This window comes from Cynocephalus volans, chromosome 5 (genome assembly GCF_027409185.1).
Source record: "Cynocephalus volans isolate mCynVol1 chromosome 5, mCynVol1.pri, whole genome shotgun sequence".
In the NCBI taxonomy this organism is placed as follows: Eukaryota; Metazoa; Chordata; class Mammalia; order Dermoptera; family Cynocephalidae; genus Cynocephalus; species Cynocephalus volans.
In genome coordinates, this window is record NC_084464.1 from 30,885,132 (window position 1) to 30,907,603 (window position 22,472).

General features: G+C 38.1%; 1 pseudogene; it reads right to left on the bottom strand.

The window, feature by feature from the left end:
• The window catches only part of LOC134378930 (general transcription factor 3C polypeptide 6-like), a 196,134-nt pseudogene that overhangs the window by 44,335 nt on the left and 129,327 nt on the right, over positions 1 to 22,472 (bottom strand).

Here is a 22,472-nt window from a genome sequence, read left to right on the forward strand (position 1 = left end):
TTATAAAGATTTTTCACATCCTTGGTTAACTCAATTCCTAAGTATTTTATTTTTTTGGTGGCTATTGTAAATGGGCAGGCTTTCTTGATTTCTCCTTCTGCATGTTCACTATTGGAGAAAAGAAATGCTACTGATTTTTGTGTGTTGATTTTGTATCCTGCTACTGTGCTGAAATCATTTATCAATTCCAACAGTTTTTTTGTAGAGGTTTTAGGCTGTCCGATATATAGGATCATGTCATCTGCAAACAGGGACAGTTTGACTTCATCTTTTCCAATCTGGATGCCCTTTATTTCCTTCTCTTCTCTGATTGCTCTGGCTAGTACTTCCAACACTATGTTGAATAGAAGTGGTGAGAGTGGGCATCCTTGTCTAGTGCCTGTTCTTAAAGGAAAAGCTTTCAGCTTTTCCCCATTCAGGATGATATTGGCAGTGGGTTTGGCATATATGGCTTTAATTATGTTGAGATACTTTCCCTCTATACCTAACTTATAGAGGGTCTTTGTCATGAATGAGTGCTGAACTTTATCAAATGCTTTTTCAGCATCTATAGAGATGATCATATGGTCCTTGTGTTTGAGTTTATTAATATGGTGTATCACATTTATTGATTTGCGTATGTTGAACCAACCTTGCATCCCTGGGATGAATCCCACTTGATCGTGATGAATAATTTTTCGTATGTGTTGCTGTATTCTGTTTGCTAGTATTTTAGTGAGGATTTTTGCATCTATATTCATCAAGGATATCGGCCTGTAGTTTTCTTTTTTGGTTATATCTTTACCTGGTTTTGGTATCAGGATGATGTTTGCTTCATAGAATGAGTTTGGGAGATTTGCGTCCGTTTCAATCTTTTGGAATAGTTTGTAAAGAATCGGTGTCAATTCCTCTTTGAATGTTTGGTAAAATTCTGCTGTGAATCCATCTGGTCCTGGGCTTTTCTTTGTTGGGAGCCTTCTGATAACAGCTTCAATCTCCTTTATTGTTATTGGTCTGTTCAAATTTTCTACGTCTTCACGGTTCAGTTTTGGGAGCTTGTGTGTGTCCAGAAATTTATCCATTTCCTCCAGATTTTCAAATTTGTTGGCGTATAGTTGTTTATAGTAGTCTTGAATGATTCCTTGTATTTCAGATGAATCAGTTGTAATATCGCCTTTTTCATTTCTAATTTTTGTTATTTGAGTCTTCTCTCTTCTTTTTTTTGTTAGCCATGCTAATGGTTTGTCAATTTTATTTATCTTTTCAAAAAACCAACTTTTTGATTCATTGATCTTTTGAATTGTTTTTTGGTTTTCAATTTCATTCAGTTCTGCTCTGATCTTAATGATTTCTTTCCGTCTGCTAACTTTAGGATTGGATTGTTCTTGTTTTTCTAGTTCTTTAAGGTGAAGTGTTAGGTTGTTCACTTGCCATCTTTCCATTCTTCTGAAGTGAGCATTTAATGCAATAAATTTTCCCCTCAATACTGCTTTTGCAGTATCCCACAGGTTTTGGTATGATGTATCATTGTTTTCATTAGTTTCAATAAACTTTTTGATTTCCTGCTTGATTTCTTCTTGGACCCATATGTCATTAAGTAGAATGCTGTTTAATTTCCATGTGTTTGTATAGTTTCCAGAGTTTTGTTTGTTATTAATTTCTAGTTTTAATCCATTGTGGTCTGAGAAGATACATGGGATAATTCCAATTTTTTTGAATTTATTGAGACTTGATTTGTGACCTAATATGTGATCTATCCTGGAGAATGATCCATGTGCTGATGAGAAGAATGAATATTCTGAGGTTGTTGGGTGGAATGTTCTGTAGATATCTGCCAATTCCAATTGGTCTAGAGTCTTGTTTAGATCTTGTGTTTCTCTACTGATTCTTTGCCTAGATGATCTGTCTAATATTGACAGTGGAGTGTTCAGGTCCCCTGCTATTATGGTATTAGTGTCTATTATCTTCTTTAGGTCTAATAGAGTTTGTTTTATAAATCTGGCTGCTCCAACATTGGGTGCGTACATATTTATGATTGTTATGTCTTCTTGATGGATCAGTCCTTTTATCATTAAGTAGTGTCCCTCATTGTCTCTTTTTATGGTTTTTAGTTTAAAGTCTATTTTGTCAGATATGAGAATAGCCACTCCAGCTCGTTTTTCTTTTCTGTTTGCATGGTAAATCTTTTTCCATCCTTTCACTCTTAGTCTGTGTGAATCTTTATGGGTGAGGTGGGTCTCTTGTAGGCAGCATATAGTTGGGTCCTGCTTTTTGATCCAGTCAGCCAGTCTGTGTCTTTTAATTGGGGAATTTAAGCCTTTAACATTAAGAGTTGTTATTGAAAGGTGTTGATTTATTCCTAGCATTTTATTGGTTGTTTGGTTGTCTTAGGTGTCTTTTGTTCCTTGCTTTCTGATTTACTGTTTGGTTTCTTTGTTTGGTGGTTCCTTAGGTTGTAGATAGTGTTTTTGTTAGCTTGTTTTCTCTTCATGAATGCCATTTTTATTGTACTAGCGGGTTTAGATTTTTCTTAGGTTTTTATGGCAGTGGTAGTTATTTTTCAGGAACCAAACCCAGTACTCCCTTGAGGATTTCTTGTAAGGGTGGTCTTGTGGTAGTGAACTCCCGCAGTTTTTGTTTGTCTGAGAAATATACTATTTGCCCCTCATTTCGGAAGGATAGCCTTGCAGGGTAGAGTATTCTTGGCTGGCAATCTTTGTCTTTTAGTATTTTGAAAATATCATCCCATTCCTTTCTAGCTTTTAGGGTTTGTGATGAAAAGTCTGATGTTAACCTGATTGGGGCTCCCTTATAGGTGATTTGACGCTTCTCTCTTGCAGCTTTTAAGATTCTCTCTTTGTCTCTGAGTTTTGCCAATTTGACTATGACATGTCTTGGAGAAGGCCTTTTTGGGTTGAATACATTTGGAGATCGTTGAGCTTCCTGGATCTGAAGATCTGTGATTTTTCCTATACCTGGGAAGTTTTCTGCCACTATTTTGTTGAATATGTTTTCAATGGAATCTCCATTTTCCTCCCCTTCTGGAATACCCATGACTCGGATATTTGAGCGCTTGAGGTTGTCTGATATCTCTCTCAGATTTTCTTCCATGTCCTTGATTCTTTTTTCTTTCTTTTTGTCTGCTTGTGTTATTTCAAACAGCCCATCTTCAAGTTCAGAGGTTCTCTCTTCAACTTCGACAAGCCTGCTGGTTAAACTCTCCGTTGTGTTTTTTATTTCGCTGAATAACTTCTTCAGTTCAGCAAGTTCTGCTACATTTTTTTTCAGGACATTGATTTCCTTGTATATTTCCTCTTTCAGATCCTGTATACTTTTCCTCATTTCATCATGATGTCTAGCTGAGTTTTCTTGTATCTCATTCAGTTTCCTTAGAATTATCACTCGAAATTCCTTGTCAGTTATTTCAAGGGCTTCTTGTTCTATAGGATCTAGAGTATGAGATTTATTAACTTTTGGTGGTGTACTTTCTTGATTATTTGTATTTCTGGTGTCTTTTTTTTGGTGTTTATTCATTGTGGCAGGGGGTTTCACAGTCCACCGGTTTGAGACTAATGACTAACTAGGATGTTGCTGTGGTTGCCAATTTGGTATGGCTCCCGCCGTGACTGCTCAGTTGGCCTCTAGTGTCTTGTGTGTGTGGTTGCCTCGGGTCTTGGGCTTCTCCGGGGATCCACCTTTCTGGTCAGCTTGTACTCTGCTGGGCTGGTGGATCACGCACCACAGGGTGTGTGATCTCTGTTGAGCTTTCACTTTCTGTACAGGACTTCTCCCCGTTCCGTGTGCTCTGGCCCAGGCTGTTAGATCGTGCAGTGGCGACCCCACCGGGTGTGTGGTTTCTGTCGAGTCTCCGCCTCCCTGGCCGCACGTCTCCCCCCTCTGTGCACACTGTGCTGGGCTGGGGTGTGTCTTCTGCACCCCTCGTCTATCAGCTGGGCCTTCAAGACCCTGCTCAGCACCGCCTCGCCCAGGAAGTCTACCAGGTTTCTGCTAGGCACAGACGACTGGTCTCTCTGGGTGCCTTTGTAGCACTGTGTAGATCTTTCTCGGGTCTTGTTCACCTTTGTATCCCCCCAGTATAAACCGAGTCTAGTGCCCGCCTGCAGCCTGCTCTCCGGCAGGTTCTAGCGGACCTGGGAATTCTCCTACCACACTATTCCCAACCAGAAATTCATTAGGCTTTTTTCCAAACTGGTGGTCGCAGAGATGGTATCTGCCTCCCAGTAACAGGAAGTTTACCGGGCCGGAGTCCAGGGTGTGGTGGAGTGACAGTCGGCCCGCCCGTATTTCCTAGCCCTCCCAACACTGGTCGGGACGCCCCACACCCCCAGCCCTGCCAGAGAACCGCGGAGGGAGTGGGAGAGGAGGCCGGCCCGCAGGGTCCGGAAAGCCCCGCGCCAGGCCAAGCAAATGGGCTCAGTGATGGCCGATCAGGGCGGAGCTGCCTGCACCTGGGAAAATGGAGGCAGCACTGGGGCAGTGAGTGGCCTGGTGGTGCAGGCGGGAGCCAGGTGGGCAGGGATCACTCACAGAGCTGTGCCAGGGATCACTCACAGTGCTGTGCCAGGTCGGGCGCTCGCTCTGTCTCTGGTTTGTTGCCTTCCGTGTTCTCGGCGCTGCCGCCTCGGGCTGTTCAGTCGCGGCGCCGCTCGGGCGCTCCCAGGAATCTTCTTTAATGCCGGCCTGAAACCTCGAATCCTGAATAGGGCAGCTGGCCGCCTTCAGTGCGGCCCCAGCCTCCGGGATCCTGGCTGCATCCACAGCAGCCCTGGCGCCGTGTTCCCTGTTTCAAGACTCGCTTTTGCAGCTAAGAATCAGTTCTTTTCCTGCTCCACACTTCAAAGCTGTTGCCGGTAAATGAGGCAGCCTCTCCTGCCGGGGGCAAAGTGGCGTTGAGCCCCCACGACCGGCCAGCAGCAGCAGTCCTCCCTTAAGAGATGGCCAGAGGAAGGTCCACAAGTTTCCCGGCTGCCTGAGGCCCAGTGGCCACCTTTTCCACCTCAGCTACTCCGCGCCAGCCGCCGCTGCCGCCGCCATCTTGAAACCCCTAATTTTCTTTTTCTAAGCAGAGCAAAACTCACCCTTTGTTTTGATCTGAGTAGAATATTTTTCCTTAGAAATTGAAGAGGTAGTTTTGCAGTACAGCACAGTGCAGTGGTTAAGAGCATGAACTCTGGAGCTAGATCACTTGGGTTCTGTTTTTGGCTTTACAACACACAAGCTGTGATGTTGGGTGGTGATATAACCACACTCTGCCTGGAGGTTTTCATCTCTGATATGGGGATAATAGAAAAGAGGCTAGGTCTACTGGGTCAGTGTTTCTTAGACCTCCTAGATACCCGTTTGGGCAAGTACACAGACTATTTATATCACAGTTGTCATGTGACTGCCCATCTATTATTGTAATGTCTCTGGACAATAAAGTAAGATGGTCTCAATGGGATTGTATGTAACACTAAAAACTGGATGGTAGAGTCAGCTGATGTGGCTAACTAATGCTAGTTTCTGCAGCCATATAAAGCAATTGTTCAGAGCTTCACAGTGACAGGCCTTTCCACAACCTGACATGATCTCTCCTTGGGCAAGAAGAATGCCCTTGCCACTGACCCGAGCCCGTCTCCCATCAAAAGCTGAGTAGATTTGTGAATTCACCTTTGCCTATCATCTCCCCCACTTGATTTCTACTGACCCTTAATGAAATGTATTCTTTGAGCTCTTTAGGGAACTGAGGTCTTTAAGACTTAACTGTTAGGATACCCAATTCTACCAGGCCTCCAACCCAGTCATTCATAGGATCATTTCAGTTCTAGGACGTTCTGGAGTAAACATTTCTTATTTCTCTGACCACCTTTTACTCACCCTCCACAATGGAAGATAAGTAGCTCACTGGTGAGCGTAAATCCAGTGGGCCATGTACAGTACAATGAGTAGTTGTTATGCTTCCAAAGGGAGACTCTGACTTGACACTTTAAATGCTCGTCTTATAAATCTGTAAGAAGGAAGAGGGAGATATCACTGCCTTTCTCCATGAGGTGAGCAGACTGACCAGGACCTGCTTCAGTAGGTCCACCCTCAGGTTCAGCACCTTCACCAGTGCTTGACAGGATGGACAGATATATCAGGGTGACCTTGACTGCAGGCTAAGTCCAGTCTTGGCCTTAGAGCTATGTTTTTTTGTTATGTTTTTATTTATTTATATTTATTTATTTATTTTTTAAATTTTATTTTGTCGATATACATTGTAGATGATTATTGCTCCCCATCACCAAAACCTCCCTCCCTTCTCCCTCCCCCTCTCCCCCCAACAATGTCCTTTCCGTTTGCTTGTCGTATCAACTTCAGGTAATCGTGGTTGTTATATCTTCTCCTCCCCCCCCCCCCCGGTTTTGTGTGTGTGTGTGTGTGTGTGTGTGTGTGTGTGTGTGTGTGTGTGAATTTATATATTAATTTTTAGCTCCCACCAATAAGTGAGAACATGTGGTATTTTTCTTTCTGTGCCTGACTTGTTTTTAAAGAAGATTAAGTTTTAGCTATTAATGGAGCTGGTATTCTGATTGCCATTTGGACTAGTGAACTCTGTGAGTAGTCTGATAGGTTAGAATCATAGGAGTGGAAGTGAGGCAGGAGGGGAAACTGATTCCCTAATCTCTAGCACTTTGAGATGTACACTTTAATTTTTCCATTTTGAAAGTGGTGAGACAAACACAGGTAGGTGAAATGATTTGTTGAGAGGTAAGGTTAACTTTTAACATGGGTGTTTTGTTGGAAGAGAAAAAAATTCCATGTCTTCAAAATTCCAAGTGGCCTTTTGCCCCACCTCTCCCACTTACATTAGGATAGCAATTTTGGAACACACAGATATAGATGAGAGGAATCCCTGGATCCAAGGGGTGGAGGTCTGTGAATGGTTTACAACCACCTTTAATGATTGAGGACTGTGATTCTGTGTGTCAGGAGATGCAGAATCAGAAACAGAAGCACATACTTCCCTCTCTGTGAGGTGTCTCTCTCTTTCCCTTGACAGGTCTGTGGCAACTCTTGGAACCAGAACTCACTTCGGAGATAAATTGATTCAAAGTCATTAAGTTTGTAGCTTGTACTGTGTCTGCAGGTGACATTTGGGTAGTGAAAGTCAAAAAAAAAAAAAAAAAAAAAATAGCGAAAAGCAGTGTCTCCAAAGGGTGATGTTATTCCAAGAGCTTAGGAAGAGTGTTCATGAATTCCAGAGTTGTGGAGTGGCAGTGCACTGCAACCTGCTTTTACAGACTGCCTGTCGGTGCTCTCAGGGTCGGCTGTCCTTGCCATCCCTCGGTGCCCATCAAAATAGTGCACAAATAAAAAAGACCATAGTGGCTTGACTGGCTCTTGCTGTGCCCTGAATCTTTTGGGGTAAACTGCACGAAGCTGCTTTGGCTTTCTCTGGTGCAGAAGCATAATCTCCATTTCCTGCTAATTATGCCATAGGAGGAGGCACGGATTTGAGGTAGATGAAATCAAAGCTGAATTGAGATAATTATTAAAGAAAATTAATCCCTAACTCTCCTTTGTTCTTTTTTCTTTAGACTAGCATGGTATCTTCTGAAACGTTTCTGTATAGCCATTTCAATATTCAGGCACAAATTTCCTCTTGATATTCAACTATCGTTAAGAATTTGATACTTACAATGTTTATAGTACTTACAAGATCTTTTTAATTGGTCTTATTTTTAAAATAGCGTTTTCATTATGAAAAGATTATATCATCATTATAGAAAGTTTGGAAGTAAGAGGGAGTCAAAATTAAACCCTAAATAGCACATCAAGTTAATGATACATATGGAATTGCTGTAGCCCAGTTCAGGCCTCAATTCACCAATCAAGTCACTCAGGACGAAAAGAAATTTTTATTTTAGGTGTATCTCTATTGTTGCATTTACCACATGGAAAAAAATTTAATTATTGCCTGTAGTCTCACTTGAAGGCAGAAATACTTTCTTACCTATTTTTCTCCATAGATTTTATTTAATTATCTTTATTTTGTTGTAGCTTCTTTGAGATATAATTGACAAACATTAAACTATATATTTAAAGTATACAATTTGGGGGGCCGGGCCTGTGGCTCACTCGAGAGAGCGTGGTGCTGATAACACCAAGGCCATGGGTTCGGATCCTATATAGGGATGGCCGGTTTGCTCACTGGGTGAGCGTGGTGCTGACAACACCAAGTCAAGGGTTAAGATCCCCTTACAGGTCATCTTTTAGGAAAAAAAAAAAGATAAAGTATACAATTTGATGAGTTTGATACATATTTTTATATCCATGAAACCTTCACCAAAATCACGTTAATACGTTTAATTATCACAGGCAAAAGCTTCCTCATGCCCCTCCCCCATCTTCAGGTAACTGCTTCTTTTCTGATCTGCTTTCTGTCACTATAGACTAGTCTGCATTTTTCAGAGTTTTATGTAATTGGAATCTTTCTTATTTTTTCTTTCACTCTGAGTAATTATTTTGAGCTTCCTCTATGTCGTTGTGTGTATTCATAATTTATTTCTTTTTATTGCTCAGTAGTATTCCATTGCAAGAATTATCACAATTATTTCTTCCATTTACCTATTGATGGGTATTTAACTTGTTTCCAGTTTTTGGCTGCTACAAGTAAAGCTATGAACATTCATGTATTTCTTGTATGGACATATGCTTTCAGTTCTTTTGAATAAATGCCTAGGAGTGGAATAACTGGGTTATATGGTAAGGCATGCTTAACTCTTTTAGAAACTGTTTCCCAAAGAGGTTGAAACATTTTGCATTTCCACCAGTAGTGTATGAGATTTCCAGATGCTCCACATCCTTGAGAATACTTGGTATGGTGTGTCATTGTGGTTTTACTTTTCATTGCCCTAACAACTAGTGTTGATGAACATCTTTTCATGTGTTTATTTGCCATCTGTATGTCTTCTCTTGGGAAGTGTTAATTAAAATATTTTGCCTGTTTTTATAAAATTGTGTTGTTGTTGTAAAAGTTTGTTATGTATTCCAGATATCAGTCCGTTAACAGACATATTATTTGCAAAGATTTTCTCCCAGTCTGTGACTTACCTTTTCTTTTTTCAAATAGTATCTTTGGATGAAGTTCAATTAATTGATTGCTTATTTTTTGTATGCTATTTGAGAATTTTTTACAAATTAAAGTCACTAAGGTTTTTTTCCTATTTCCTTCCAGAAGTTTTATAGTTTTAAGTCTTGTATTTAGGTTTATGATCTATTTTGAGTTAATTTTTCTATATGGTATGTGGTAAGGATCAAAAGTTTTATGTATTGGGATAGTATGTATTTTCTTTGTGTATATATCTATATATTCCAATACAAGATAGTGTTGACCTACTGTTTAGTAACAAAAAGAAATCTCATTCCTTCATTGCAGCCCACTCAGCTAGTTAGAATAAAAGCAGCAGAGTAAACAAATTCCCATATGGGGAAAATACACCACATAAACACCTAGACCTGCTTTCAGTGGGATTCCCAACCCTGAAATGAATCTGAAAAGGGACTTTGTCTAAGCAACCAGAGTGTCATGGGCCTTCACATGTCACTTCTGCAAAGCTTTCCAGCCTGAAAAAGGAAAAACACAGATTTAATGAACTCCTCTGTTGGGGAAGCTTTTTTTTTTTCTCCAGTTTTATATTTTTATGGCCACTAAACAAGTCTTAATACATTTAAAAAGACTAAGATCATAGAAAATGTGTTCTCTGACCACATAACAGAAGGAAATTTAGAAAATTCACACATCTCCTAAATAAACAGTGGGTAAAAAAAAAAAAAATCACAGGGAAATTAAAGAGTACTTTGAGATAAAAAACAAAGCCCAACATATCAAAATTTATAGGAGGCAGGGCTCATGCAGTGCTTAGAGGAAAACTTATACTTTTAAACACCTATATTAGAAGTAACAAAAATCGAAATCAGTAATGTAAACTTCTACCTTAAGAAAATAGAAGAGCAAACTAAACCAAAAGCAAATATAAGTAGGAAATAACAAAAATTACAACAGAAATATATGAAATAAGGAATTAAAAAATATAGAGAAAATCAACAAAATCAAAAGTTGATTCTTCAAAAAGATCAACAAACTATGCAAACCTTTACCTAAACTGACCAAGAAAAAGAAAAAGAAGACCAAAATGATTAAAAGCAGAAGTAAAGCAGGGGCATTATTACATTATCGTTATGGTTTTTTTGTGGTGGTAAGACTTAGTTTCTTTCTCTTTCTCATTTACATTTTTGTTCTACCAGTGGGTTTTGTTCTTTCTTGTGTATTTGTGGTAGTGATTATCATTTTTCAGATTCCAGATGCAGGACTTCCTTGAGGATTTTTTGCAGGGCTAGTCATGTGGTGGTGAACTCCTACAGTTTTTGTATTTCTGGAATATACACTATTTTTCCCTTGTTTCTGAAGGATAGCCTTGATAGGTATAGTATTCTTGGATGCCAGTTTTTTTCTTTTAGTATTTTGAATATATCATCCCATTTTCTTCTGGCATGTAGAGTTTCTGTTGAGAAGTCTGCTGTTAGTCTGATAGGGGCTCCCTTATAGGTGACTTGATGCTTTTCTCTTGCTTCTTTTAAGATTCTCTCTTCATCTTTGAGCTTTGCCAGTTTGAATATAACATGTCTTAGAAAGGATCTTTTTGAGTTGAATCTGTTTGGGGATCTTTGAGCCTCCTGGATATGAGGGTCTGTGTCTCTTCCTATACCTGGGAAGTTTTCTCTTATTGTTCTGTTAAATAGGTTTTCCATGCCTTTTCTTTTTTCCTTGCCTTCTGGATCACCCATGATTGGAATATTTGTGCACTTAAGGTTGTGTGCTAGCTCTCTTACATTTTCTTCATTTTTAAAAATTCTTTTTTCCTTTTTTTTTTTGGTCTGCCTAGTTTATTTCAAAATGAGAAATTCTTCTGCTCGTTCTAGCCTGCTGTTTAAGCTCTCGGTTGTGTTTTTTATTTTGTTGAGTGAATCTTTCAGTTCCATGAGTTATGCCACATTCTTTTTTAAGGTATTAATCTCTTTTTAAATTTCCTCCTTCATATCCTGGATTTTATTCCCCTCATTTCATTATGTTGTCTAACTGAGTCTTCTCCTATCTCAGTGAGTTTCCTTAAGATTATTGCTCGCAATTCCTGTCCAGTCATTTCAAGGGTTTCCTGGTCAGTAGGGTCTGGTATTTGAGAATCACTGTATTCCTTTGGTGGTATCATATTTTCTTGGGTTTTCATATTTCTAGTATGTCTGCATTGATGTCTGGTCATCTGGTAGAGCAGTTGCTGCTTCTATTACTCTGGAGTGGGCTTTGAAGAGAGAGATGCCCTCTTCTTTTTTCATTCTCCACTGGTGACTCTCCTTGTGTCAATGCAGTCGAGTATCTGGTGGGCTGCCTTCTTGGTGGCTATGGCTACTGCTGTGGCATCCACTGCTGTTGTGGCAGCCATGGCTGTGGTGGTAGCTTTGGTGGGCTACTGACACAGATGTGATGTTTTTGGCTTGCTCCTTGCCTGCTTCTTGGTGGCGGAGGTGTTTCCCTTGGCTGCTGCCTAGGACTCCAGGTGTGCTTTTCTTCTCACCTGCTTCTGGGCAGTGGGGGCTGCTCTCAGCTTTTGCCTTAGGATCCCAAGTGTGCTTTCCTTCTTGCCTGCTTCCTGGCTGAAGGTGCTGTCTTCAGCTCCTGCCTTAAGACCCTGGGTGTGCTCTGCTTCTTCAATACATGAGTTTATTCTCTATTCTAATCCATATTGATTTGTCTATTTTTACCACACTGTCTTAATTAATGTAGCTTTATAAAAAGTTTTGAAATTAGGCAGTATAAGCCCACTGACTGCCTCCTTTTTCAAAGCTGTTTTAGATTTCCATATAAATTTCATAATCCATTTGTCAATTTCTACAAAAAAGCCTCCTGGAATTGTGATGTGAATCACATTGAATGTATAAATCTATTTGGGGAGAATTGACATCATAACTGTATTGATGTCTCTGATCTATGAACATGATATATCTCTTCATTTATTTAGGTCTTTAATTTCTCCCAGCAATGTTTTGTAATATTTAGTGTCTGGGTCTTGCACATCTTTTGTTAAATTTATTTTTAAGTATTTAATATTTTTAGATGATATTGTAAATGGTGTTTTAAAAATTTTCATGTTTGGGGCTGTCCCGGTGGCTCACTCAGGAGAGTGCCGCACTGGTTGCGCTGAGGCCATGGGTTCGGATCCTATATAAGGATGGCTGGTGCGCTCACTGGCTGAGCATGGTGCAGACCACACTGTGCCAAGGGCTGCGATCCCCTTACCGGTCAAAAAAAAAAAAAAAAAAAAAAAAAATTTTTGACTGTTCACTGCTAGTATACAAAATATTTTTGTATATTGACCTTTGTATACTTACCTTACAACTTTGCTAAATTCACTTATTAGTTCTACTAGCTTTTTTTTATAGACTTCATAGAATTTTCTATGTAGGCAGTCATGTAATCTGCAAATGAAGACAGTTTTATTTCTCCCCTTCAAATAGGGATGCCTTTAATTTTTATTTTTTCCCCTGTTGCATTGAATATAATCTGCACTATAATACTGGATAAAAGTGGTAAAAACAGACATCCTTGCACTATTCCTAATCTTAGGCAGAAATCATTCCATAATTCACTGTTCAGTATGGTGTTAGCTACTGTTACTCATTTATAGTGTGTTTTTCATATCATATGCACACATTAAATGCTTAATAAATGAAATAATGAGTGGAAGCTCAGGAATAAGTAATGAGCTCCTCTCCAAAAAACAAGGGACTGCATGGTACAGAAATTCTGGCAAATCTTATTATTCTTTGACCCAGCACTGGATACACATATACCCTGTCATAAAGAGAGGTTATAGTTCTCAACTGAAGGAAGGATTCGTGAAATATCTCTTGGTTCCTGGCATTTCAGATCTCAGTTACAGAAGGAGATTGTCTTATTTGGGATTGCCCATCTCCAGCCCCTGACAGTTTTCTCTTAGGCTGGCATCCAACATTACGAGCATACTAGTATCTGAGAGGGAAATCTAGTAGCTAGAAGGAAGGGATCTGCTTCTTAATAATTCTCAGGGCAATGTTCTTTGAATATAGATGGATATAAAGAATAATGATGAGCAATGACAGTGATAGGCAGGAAGGCTGTGAAAAACAAAAATTTCAGATAGGATCGGAACACATAATTTTTGAAGGATGATTAGCATCCCCAAATATCTTATCGGAATATCAGATATCTGAATTTCTGCTTAAATTCACAGCCCTGAAAAGTGTTGACAAAGCACAGTCCTAAAAAAATAACTTGGGGGCATGTATTTCCCTCCAGTCACACGTATGCACAGAGTTATACTAACATTTTACATATGGTACTGTCCCATACATTTAAGTTGATAAGAGATCTGAATATTTAGGAAAATAGGACTGGACAATTAATTTTTTTCTCTTTCTTTTCTGCAGGTAAAATTTCTGTTTTTTTTTTTTTTTTTTTTAAATCTCTGAAAACATTGTAAAGGAAATTATTTTTCCACAGTTTTTCTTCTGTGAAGAAGAAAAACTTTCATTTCGATTCATACTTCTGAGTGGAAAAACTGGGTGAAAAATTGGTGAAAAAATGTTCATCTGAATGGTAAAATATTCTAAGCTAAGCAAGAGCATTTTTGAGATGCTAATGATCATGTTAACAACGGCGGGTGTTGGATGTGCACAATGGAGTGAGCTTGGCAGGCCCCTGACTACCAGGATATCACCACTGGTTTCATCATAGGTTGAGATTTTGGGGGTTGTTGGGGTTGCCTAAGAGTGGGGGTGGAAGAAGAATTTCAACCTAGAGCACTCATAATCTCCCAGATATTTCTGCGATCAATGGAGTGTATTTGAATGACAGCTTGCAAACTGTGAAGAAGAGCTTGCAAAGCTCACAGAAGAGAGGTTTTAAAAGTGATTTCTTTGTCTTAATAGATAAGTAGTATGAGTTATTCTGGAAGCCAATTTAAAAACATGTCCTACTATCCAAGTAAACAGAAAAATATGCATAAATTATTTTTTAACATACAGATATCCACGTATTTTAAAGAAAATGGAAATCAATATATACATATATATTTATCCTTTAAACTTGTTACATAATATTTAATTTTCCATACACTTAAATAGTCAAATTACAATTAATATTTTTATAATATTATATAATTTGTACGTAATTATTTAACTTATTTCCTGTTTTTAACAATTAGATTCTTCCAATTTAAAACATTACAATGATATCAGAAATTGATATTTTATTTGGATTATTTTCTCATAATAAATTCCCAGAAGTGAAAATATTCATAAAGGGTGAAAATAATTTTGGGATTTTTGTACATATTGGCAAATTGCTCTCTGGAAAATATGAACCAATTTAGACACCTACTAGCAGTAGGGAGAGGACTCATTTCACCACATGCTTGACATTAGTGAATATTATTTTAAAAAACTTATTTGCCAAGTTGATAGAATAAAATGTTATCTTGTATTTCTTTTATTACCAGTGATTTTGGACTTTAAAAATATAAATGTTTTAATGTTCATTTAGATTTACTCTTTTGTAAATTATCATCCTTTTATTCAATCAATACTTATTGGTTGCCTACTTTGTATGAAACACTCTGCTGAGGTGTAACATTCAGCAGCATGAGAGAGAGTCCCTGCCCTAATGGAACCTAAAACTAGGTCATGTCCTTCCACTAATTTAAAAACAATTGGAATGGTTATCTTCTCTTATTGACTTAGAATTACAATAAGCATCTTGCAGATATTTGCCTTACCTTGTCTTTTACCTTTAAATTTTATTCATGGTGGTTTTTGATGTGAGTAAGGGATATACCGAATTGTAGTGAAATTGATCTCTCTGTCTCTGGATTATTTTCTTTCTTTAGCATTGATTAGAAAGATATTCTAACTCCTAAGTCACTAGTTCACTTGTATTTCTTATTTCTTCTAGGTCTCTTAAGTATAGTTTTTACATTTAGTAGTTTAATCCATCCAAAACATATATTGTTGTATTTTGTAAGGTAATGATTTATCTTCCCCCTAAAATAGTTAACCCACTATTTTAGCACTGTTTATTAAATAATCCTTCCTTCTTCCCAATGATTAGTAATGCTACTTTTATCATATATTAAGTTCTTTTTGAGTAGATATGTATTAGATTCGATTTCTAGGCTATTTGGTTCCACTATCAATTTTTATGTGTGCACTATGTTATGTTATTACAGCTTCATAATATGTTTTATTGTCTGGTAGTCTAAGTTCACTTAATTTCTGTGCGAGTCATCAAGCTTGTTTTAGTACCTGTTGGAATTCAGACTGATTCATGGGATCGTATGGTTGTTATGATGTCATCTTTAATATTAAAGATATTAATGTTGAATTTTTTTTATATGAACTTTTTCCCTTTGACTATAATGTATCTATCACATGTTGTAAAAATTTGGATAATCCAGAAAAGCACCAAGGAGAAAATAAAAACCACCCCTATTTTGTCACCATAGATAGCCATTTAAAATATTTTGAATCATGTATCACCAGCCTTTTAGATATGCATATGATACATATATTTTATATCACCTGGCATGGATTATGCTTTCTATTTCTAGCAATATCTCAGTGGAGCATTTCCTATGTCACTAAATAATTTTAGTCTTTTAAATCATTATTTTAGTGATTTCGTATGATATGTAATCATAATATATTTAATTCTATTTTTTTTTTTTTTTGTGGCTGCCTGGTACAGGGATTAAATACCCTGGTATTTACATATATTTTATCAGTCCTTAAGCTTATTTGCAGTTTTCTCTATTTTAAATGGTGCCATGATTAACACTCTTGGGTGGCAGGACAGAACTTTTTTCTCCCTTCTTTTTATTCTTTCCCCAGGTTTGGTGGGATGAGGTCTTTTGACAAACTGGAAAACAGTGACAGCCTAAAAGCATCAAATTTATCTTAAGAAACTTAAGAGTAGCAAGAAATGGTGCCACGGCTAAGACATCATTAGAAACTAGACTAATGAAAAAGAAGATTAGAAAAAATAAAGTAGAACAAGGGAGAGGTGAGTACACAAAATGCACACAAAGTTCCAATTCCATTGGTTCTTTGAAATTACTGGTGGTAACTCAGGTTCACAAAACCAACTCTGAGTTTTTTTTAACACAGGAGGAAAATACCATCACTTAAAGAAATTAGTTTTATTAGTTTATCTGTAAAGCAATAAATAGGTAAATAAATAAAATATTTCCTGGTACTGAGATTAACTGCTCCCTTCACCCCTATAGACAGAACACATTGCATGGAACAGTGTCCTCAACACTGTCCTCAAAGTCCACGTGCCACTTTTACATTCCATAATGTGAGCCAGTGGTGTAAAAGGCAGTTTGGTGAAAGCCATTCTATGGGAGAGGGGACCAAACAATGACGTCCAGACTAGGTAAGCAATACTTTGATAAAGTAGAGAGATCTGAGCATAAATCTTGTATCTAGAGGACAGAAGAGACTGACCGACAGTCCCCCATAAGTATTAAATTTTTTAACTAGGCTTTGATAACATTAAGCATCAGTGACTTCAAGGTCGTTATTTCAGGAACAGCTGAAGAACAGGTGAGCCATGTTACTGGCTAAGCACAGACTCATGGGCTTCACAGTCACTAAGCAGCAAGTGGGGTGTGACAGTTTGTGAAAGTTGAGGCACTTAATCAGACAGGTGCCACATGGAAAGCTCCCCAATTTTCATTTTGAAATGGGTAGAGTCCAGTTAAAGCTAATGGCTAATAGCTTCAGTTTTGCTCTAACACATAGACAAATGGGCAAAAAAGGCCCTCAATTACCACTCCATGGAGACCAGCCCAATCTATAGGTTGGAAGCCGATCCCCACAAACATTGTCTGCAGATTAAAGCAATGTCTTATATGTATGCTACTATTTTAATTCATTCAATAATATTTATTGAGTACCATCTATGCATTGGGAACAAGTTCTTTTAAAGTCTGTCAAACATATAAATATATATTTTAATATATCAGATAAAATTTTATTGCATGGTCTATGTATTAGTCCATTTTTATGTTGCTATAACAGAATACCTGAGACTGGGTGATTTATGAAGAACAGAGGCTTATTTGGCTTACGATTCTGGGACAGCTGCATCTGGTGCAGGCCTCAGGCTGCTTCTACTCATGGCAGAAAACAGCAGGCAGCCAACAGGTACAAGCAGATCACAGGTGAGAGGAAGCAAGAGAGAGAGATAGGGGAGGTGCCAGGGTCCTTTAAACAATCAGCTCTTGCGGGAACTAATAGAGCGAGAACTCACTCACTACCCCTCTCCCCCAGGGAGAGCATTAATCCTTTCATGAGGGATCCGCCCCCATGACTCAATCAGTTTCCAACACTGCCACATTGGAGATCAAATTTCCACATGAGTTTTGGAGGGGACAACACATCCAAACTCCATCAGTCTATATAGGTTTGATCTCAGCTGTACACTGACATTTTTTCCTTATGCAATTTTTATTGAGATATAATTCATATGCCATAAAATTCAGCCTTTTAAGTATACAATTCAGTGGTTCAATGGGTTTTAGTATATTCACAAAGTTGTACAACCATCACCACTATTTAATTCCAGAACATTTTTGTCATCCCAAATGAAACCCTGTAAAGATGAATGATAAAGAAACCCTGTATCCATTAGCAGTCACTGTTCATTCCTCCTTACCCACACCCCCTGGAATCCACTAATCTTTCTGTCTCTATGGATTTGCCTATTCTGGACATTTCCTATAAATGACATCATACAATACATGGCCTTTTGTGTCTAACTTCTTTTATTTAGACTGGTGTTTTCAAGGTTCATCCATACCGTGCCACATATCAGTACTTTGTTCTTTTTCATGGTTGAATAATATTCCATCGTATGGATAAACCACATTTTGTTTATTTAATCATCATTTGATGGACATTCAAGTTGTTTCCATCTTTTGGCAATTGTGATTAGTGCTGCTATGAACATTTGTGTACATGTCTTTGTTTAATCACCTTTATCATTTGTCTTGGGAATAAAATTTCAGGAATAAAATTGCTGAGTGAAATGGTAACTCTAAAGTACGTTAAACTTTTTGAGGAATTGCCAAACTATTTTCCAAAGCAACTCTACCATTTTACATTCTCACCAGCAATACATGAGGGTTCCAATTTCTCCATGTCCCCACCAAAACTTGTTATTTTCCAATTTTTAAAATGTTTATTTGTTATTTCTGGAAGCTTGCCCATATGGGGATCCAAACTCTTGACCTTGGTGTTATCAGCACCACACTCTAATCGAGTGAGCCAGCCCTATTTTCCATTTTTTAAAATGATAATCATCCTAGTGGGTGTGAAGTTGTATCACATTGTGGTTTTGATCTGGATTTCCCTAACAACTAAAGGTGTTGTGCTTATTGACCAATCATAAATCTTTGGTTTTCCACATGAGAGAACCTGAAAAAAAAAAAAAAAAAAAGGAATCTTCTTTGGAGAAATGAAATATCTACTCAGATCCTTTGCCTGTTTTTATTTTATTTTATTTTTTTAAAAATTGAAACTTAATTGATTATACATATTTGTGGGATACAGAGTTGGCTATCAATACTTGTGTACAATATGTGATTGTCAAATCAGGAGGGCAGAACTATTACTTGCAGGGGATCTGTAAAAGTGTATTTTGATGGTTAAGAGGCTCTCACACTTAAAAATTTAGAATCATTGCCAAAGGCCATGCTAGTACAATTTTAACCTGCAAAATTTTAGAGAGATGTTACAAAGCCTTTATTTTGACCATAGAAAAGTCTTGGTAAAATTCCCATTGTGTGTCAAGCACTTTCACGTCTATACCTTCTCTACTGAAACTTCTCAGTCAAGTCAGTTGCCTTCATAGAACCACAGAGAACAACCTGGAAGCTTAATGACGAGCTTCACTTCATTGTCCAGGCTTCTCTAATGTTCCATTGAATGCTCATAGTATTGTCCTCAGTGTACTGTTTTGCTCATTTATTACTCTATCAAGGGCCCTCACGTTAGAAAATGGTTAGGAAAACCTTCTGGGATTTGTCCTATAAACTGCCATCTAGCTTTTCTTCTGTGATCTGTCATTGTCTTCTTGGCTTCTCATCTCTTTTCCTGGAAGAAAAAGAGAAAGAATTTTTGGGGTGCAGGACTGCCAGCAGAAGTCCCAAACTTGGTTTTTCCTCAGCAACAGCAACCCAAGGAATCTTGCTGTGATACTTTTATGTAACCCAGGTATTCCAGTTAGTATGTCCCAGCACTGGAGAATAGATATATCAATTGTATGTATCTATATATATTGGTGGGTCCCATCTATTTTTAAAAATGATATTTTGAAATCTTGAAACATTTGTTTGGTCTCTACATGCAGGGAGAAAGCATGTCTAGCAGTGCCATTTTTCTTTCCTTTTTTCCTTTTTTATGAGGCTGGCCAGTCAAGGATCCAAACCCTTGACTTCCAGTGCCATTTTTGCCTGATGATGTCACGATTTTTAGGTCCTCCTCCTCCTCGTCTTTTTCTTTCTTTCTGCTTCTTTTTCTTACTTACAGGGTGACTTTTTCAAAAGCTGCATCTAAGGTCAAGTTGTTTTGGCAGGTTCCCTGTGCTTGCCAAGGTTACCAGTATCACTTTTAAACTGCAAAGTTATATAAATCCTGCTTTTAAAAAACCTCCTAAGTAGTTCTGCCATTCCTCTACTTTCCTTATGTGCACATCTACTGGGTCCAAGCCATCCTTGTCTCTGGTCTAGAGAAATTCTTGAAAACCTTTCATGAAAGAATGAGTGAGAACAAGACAAATGCTTTTGCCATATTTACAAAATGACTCCTAAGCAGAAGAGTGGCAAATATTGTAGAACAATAAATTAATTGCCCTCCACAATTTCTCAGAGTTCTAACCTTTCTTAGGTGAGATATGGTGTTCGGACCTTCTTAACTCTTTGGTGGTGTTTCTCCTGGAAAGATAAGCTGAAAACAATATTGTACGATTTCTAGTAAGATTCAAAATGGTCATTCAAAAGAGGCAACTCTCCACTCAAAGAAATATGAGATCCAGCTTTCACTTTTCCATTTTTTTGTACAAGCATAATACAATACTATATATTTTTATATTATTATGTTTATTTTTTTAACTTGATAAACATTACGTAACACTTACTATGTGTACATTGCGGTTCAAAGAATTTACAAAAGTTAACATTTAATAAATAACATAGAAAGTAGAGATCCTTCATCCTCTTATTCCCTTAAGATGATCATGCTTGGTCATTTGAGATATTTTTCTACAGCTTCTTTTCCTTGAACTTATATGTTTTGTATTATTGTCAATATAATTGCTATCATTATTTGTATTACAATGGAATAATACTCTTTTGAAATCTGATATTTTGTACTTAGCTATATGTTTTAGACATCTTTTTATATGAGCACATCTAATTGTAGATTATTGTGTTCAAGGGCTGCACAGTTTTCTGCTGTGTGAACAACCCATGGATTTGTCTAATCATCCTCATAGTGAAGGAAATTTATGCTATTTACACCTTTTCACCAATAAACCTTGCGTAGTATGGAAGTATTTTTGAAGCCTAAATTCTTAGGAGTAGAAATGCTGGTTTAAAGGGTACCAATTAGTTATAATTTCAACATATTTTCAAATTGTTCTCCAATATATATCTGCTCTGGAAAGGTATTAATGTACCTGTTTCCTTCCACCCTTGTCAACACTGGATATTATAAATTAAAAAAAAATTGCCAGATTGATAAACAAAGCATGTTATTAAGGTAATAAAGATGAAGAAAGAAAGGAAAGAAGAGGGAAATAATTAAAAGTTACTAATTACAACTAATGAAGAAAAAAATCCACATTGAAGCCTGGGTGACTAAAAGTCTGGAGAATTTTAAATCTCAGTATTTCTAGCACTTGAAGTTCAGTTGCTCTTTGCAGCTATACACATGTAAGCCTGGAAATTTTTTACTCTGACTTTACCATGTAAACTCTACCAAAGAGAAAGTGAGCTCCTGTGCCTTGTACAATGCTAGCAACACAGTAGGTGCTCAATGAATACACTAAATGCTTCTCTTTTTATATTCTGGAGGTGTCCCTCGTAAAGGGAGATGATAGATGACAGACCTGCTGCAAACCATTTACTTTCCAGGATCATCAAGTTTCTGAAATTAAAGATCAATCATAGTAATTTACGTAGTTATTAATACAGGAAATTACCTCATGTGCAAGTTATTAATTTATTGATTCTCAGCTCCAAAGCCACCCTTTTTTTGTCCTGCTTTGTCATAGTGGAGCTGAACCCTATTAACATTTCCCCTTTCCTAGCTAGCACAAAGCCAAGTTTTTCAGTAGAAGGCATTAGATGGACGCTGCAGGAGGAAGAGGCTTCTCTTCATGCTCTGGTGTGTTTCCTCCCTTTTGATTCTTACAGAATTGCTGCCAGTGGCATCCAGAATACCCAGTGGCTCTTGACCTCCATCAGGCTTTGCTGACACCCTAGCTGGAAGTTTTCCTCTTGCCTGTCTCAGCCTGTGGTTTCCAGCTCACCAGCTGTGAAGCAGCTCTGGTTGGGAGCAAACTAGTGGACTTCTCTGCCATCCAGTTGGTTTCCTGCTGTCCACCTTTGGACTTCTGGCACCCCAGTGGGAGGCTTCCTGCAGGCCAGTCCTAATCCATAGTTTCTTGCTCATTGGCTGTGGCCCACTGGCTATCGACTAGCTCTGGCTACACTGTATGACAGCAAATTTATCCAGTGGGCCACAGCCATACACTTTCTGACAAGTCTGAGTCTCAGCCTTGGGGAGATGGCCTCTTTCTAAGTTTGATCCTTTTAAACACCCTCAGTTCTCGGGTATTTACTAGACTTCTCTTTTATCCCCTCTCATTACTAGTTGATAATGCTTTATATTAAAATTTATCTAGTTCAAACTATTGGTGTAAGTTCTGTCTCCTGCCCGGACTCACAAGGATATAAATGTGGAAATGGAAGCGGTCCTAGGAGACAGATTCTCAAGGATTGGGCTTCGGGATTGGTTTGGTTATACCTGTTGGAAGTGCTGAGATTCTCAGAGGGAAATGAGATGTTAGTGATCCATGACATGTAGATCCCAATTAATCAAACTATCTGTGACTGACTGTGATGAAGTACCGACTGAAGCAAGTCCCTTGGAAGCCAAAGTGGCTGTTGCACTTGACCGTATGGAAGCGATGGTGGTGACGAAGACTGTGGCATGGGATAGATTGTCCTGAGTGTAGTGGAGCAATTACAGAAATAAAAGGATAAACTCAGGTTCTTTAACTTTCAGCTTATGTCATGGTCTGAGAACTAGAGAACTTCCATGATGAACTTAAAAGAACTTCTTATTTCATC